Here is a 3,784-nt window from a genome sequence, read left to right as displayed (position 1 = left end):
AGAAAATGTATCACAAAGAAAACACTAAATCGCATGTTATTTTACAATCTGACCTTGGAAATTCAGAATTGAGCAGTAAAAGCACGCATGGTATCATCACACGCCTGCGGTGATGCCCTTTCTGTCAGAAGAATTTACTGCTCGGTATTTCCACCCTCTTTAGGAGGTTTGTGTTGTTGCAGCAGATGTTGTGCTATTGTTTAGATGAGCAAAGAAATTGCATCAATGCTCTGTGTGAAACACCTTTTCCCCCCATAATTCTAAAAATTAGCAAATTCAGCAAATCTTTACCAAATTTGTGAGACACACAGAAAGCGTGATCCTAATAGAAAAAAGACTGGTTCACTTTTGGCTTGGGGCTATTGCCCACATGCATCAAACTGAATTGCATTCGCAAACGGTGCGAATCGCAAAAATCGGCCTATGGGCCTCCTGGCCCATAGAAATGAATGGGTAATTTGCGATTAGCAATTTGCTAATCGCAAATTAGGAATGGTAAGGAATCGCTATTAAATAGCGATTTTGTACATACATACCGTTTTGCGAATTCCAAATAGCGATTCCTTAAAATTCGCTATTTGGAATTCGCAAAACAGAAGTATGATACATATGGCCCTAAGCTTTTTTGCTTTTTTCGCAATTTAAGAAATCGCAATTTATTTGCGATTTCTTAAATTGTGATTGCATTTAAGAAATCGCAATTTTGCGATTTCTTAAATGCAATGCATGATTTTTTTTAAATTGCTAAATCGCAAATAGGAAGTGGTAAATTAACATGAAGTTAAACTTCATGGTAATTTGCGAAAACTTTCAAAAATGCACAAAAGTGCATTTTTGAAAGTTTCATTTTACACACACACATGCCCTTGGGGCATGTGTGTGTGTAAAAAGTACTTAAAGGTACATTTCAGGGGTGCAGGGGGGGTCCTTTGGACCCCCCCTGCACCCTTGAAATTGCATTCTCATTTTGCGATTCCTTAATTGCGAATCGCAAAATGAGAATGCCTTCACATTCATTCCTATGGGCCTCTAGGTCCATAGGAATCAATGAAAAGGGATTCCTTAATTGCGATTCGCAAATTGAGAATCGCAATTAAGGAAAATTAAGAAATCGCAAAAAAATTGCGATTTCTTAATGCATAGTTGTTTGTGAATTCTTAATTGTGATTCCTTAATTTTCGCAATTAAGAATTCGCAAACGGGAACATTGATGCATGTGGGCCTATGTTCCTTAACAGAAACCTGCAAACTTTGTTCTTGGGATAGATTTTTTTCCTCAAAAGTGGGATACTTTTGCTGATTTGCAATTGGAAAAAATGCTATAAATTCACAATTTCATGAAATTCCTAAATGGTGAATTCCATTAAAGTTCAACTGTAAATGTATAATTTTACACTTTATTAAATGTACCCTTCACAACTGACTACCGTAAAAAGGTCCACATTCACAGCTTCTGCATGTGCTTTGATGCTGTTGTGAACACCCTCAATACAGTGATTTGAGTGCAATAGAGGGAGTGAGTTCAGTTTCTGTAAACTGTGTTAGGCAAATAAGTAAGTAAAATTCTTCAAAAATTACCCAAAATGCAAAATTGGCATTTAGCACTGTGTTTTAGTACAAAATGCATCTTATACCTACTTTGGACTCAATTTCGCATTTCACGCTAACAAATATAGTGCCAAAAAACACATGTGCTGCGAATAACAACTGATCACGTTGTGGTTGTTTCCATTATTCCGGTGCTCTTCTGCTAAAATTTTGCGGCAAACCTTGCATCATTGTGCCAGGTGACGTAATTTAAGTGTAATGTGAAATTCTTGAAATTATGTGACAGTACGCTGGTATAACAGAAAGTTCACCAGGGCCTAACTGGGTTTTTTAGATTTCGCCTGGCGATCCGCTGCGCTGCAGAGTTCGCGCAGGCGAAATCTAATGTTAGAACAGTATGGGGGACTTGAACCCGCCCCTTCTTCCATTGGCTAGCTCCATAAATGGAGGCTAGCCATTGGAAGACATCGTTGTCAATCACTTTTTCCCGGTCAGAACGCGAATCGTGGGCGTTTCCGACTCTTTTTTTAAGTCCCGCCCCTTGTTGCCGTCTGTCCCGTGCCGTGCTGTGATTGGCTGCCCGCCCGGGACACCTCGTGACGTCATTCCCCTGGCCGCACAGTGATTGGCTGCCGGCCCGGGACCTGACTTGTGAGAGGTAAACTGAATATACGCTCTCAACTTCCCGTGCCTTAGCACAGAACATCAATACCAACTTCCCAATACTCCCATGCAGTTAATTCACTGCAACAAAATGTTGGTTCTTCAACACTACATGGTCTGGAAGCTTTGGTATTACCATGGTTAAGTTTGGCAGAAGAAAATACTTACTTTGTAGGAGCTTGTATTTTTGGTGCCTTTTCTGGAATGAGTGACCCGCCTGGTTCTCTTTCCAGCTCCTTCAGTGCTGCCTCGGCGGCCATTTGCTTTGCTAACTTTGTGCTGTTGGCAGAAACTGCTGGAAAGATCCGGTCACCAAATGTTACACAGAAGCTGAACTGGTGTTCGTGGAGTGGGCCATCGTGAGACACCAACTGGACTTTGCAGGCTACTCCTCGCTTTTGTGCAACCTCCATTAGAACGCTGATCGGACTCTTTACAGGAAGAGCGGAAGTCGAGGATGACGGCAGCGGCTGGGTCTCAGCCTCTTGAGTCACCCTCGCTGGAGCCTCCTCTGGCACTTCTCCACCCTGTAACTCATACAGCAGGGTCCTCAGAGCAGCACCGGCGGCGTTCTTCTTTGCCACCTTTTTACTGGAGGCTTCGACAGCTGGAAATTGCCGCCCATCAATCACCCCCTGCATTGTAAATCTTGGATCATGAGATGGCCCCATCTCCTGCACGAGCTCGATCTCGCAGTGTTGAGACATGAACTGAGTGTACTCGATCAGGCCGCTCACCGGGTTCTTCTCAATGCACTGCATCAGCTTCTCCAGTGGCGACACATATGGCACAAGATCAACGGGTGCATCGTCATCACGCGCCTCGGGTCTGTTGGCCATCCATTGAAACTCGGGGTGACTGCTCAATGCGTTTGGCCACTCTGGCCTATCATCTGTAGTAGGACTGTCATTGAAGCGGTGTGGACTCCCCTTTATCCGCTTATTTGGGGGTTCATTTGAAGATCCATCAGAACTGAAAGGATTAGAGCGCTGCCCACTCTGGTGCCTGGCAGGGGATGGCCTCCTGCCTGGAGCCTGCTTACCATGGAAATCCATACGGTGTCCTCTCTGAAAAGCCATGTATGGGATTTTAAAACCTTCAGAAACGATTTCTGGCGGTCTGGGGGGGGGGGGGCAGCGTCCTCCCGCGGCCGGGGCTGGAACTGGCTATGAAGGGCGTTCAGGAGTATGCCCGTGCCAAAGGCTGTTCCGCTGAATTCAAACTCGTCGAGGTGTCAGGATCGCAGGGCAATCCTCGGTTTATCTTTCAAACCAAAGTGGGCTCTCGCTGGTTTCCGGCCGTCTGCGCGCACAGCAGGAACCAGGCCCGAGAGGATTGTGCTGAAGCAGCTCTGTGTATGCTGATCACAAAGGCAGAGAAAGAGAGGTTCTCCCGAGGACACAGCCGATAGCGGTGTAAAATGGAGATACGCATCACTAAGAAGAAAGACCGCGTGGAATGTATGAAGTATGTTTTTGCAGTACACAGTAGCGTTTCTTTCTGTGCATGAGGTGTGTTTGGAGTGGGTAAAGTGTTTTAGCGGTTTTTGATGCTGCCTCTTCGCGGCGTGTTT

General features: G+C 44.9%; 1 pseudogene; it reads right to left on the bottom strand.

Annotated features, from left to right (window-relative positions):
* Positions 1–2,240: 2,240 nt before the first annotated feature.
* LOC144768956 (double-stranded RNA-specific adenosine deaminase-like) lies at positions 2,241–3,266 on the bottom strand (annotated as a pseudogene).
* Between the last annotated feature and the right edge of the window lie 518 nt (positions 3,267–3,784).

The sequence above is a fragment of the Lissotriton helveticus genome, chromosome 7, assembly GCF_964261635.1.
Source record: "Lissotriton helveticus chromosome 7, aLisHel1.1, whole genome shotgun sequence".
Classification (NCBI taxonomy): domain Eukaryota; kingdom Metazoa; phylum Chordata; class Amphibia; order Caudata; family Salamandridae; genus Lissotriton; species Lissotriton helveticus.
The sequence above is the reverse complement of the archived record's forward strand: the minus strand, read 5'-3'. Positions and strand labels throughout refer to the sequence as shown.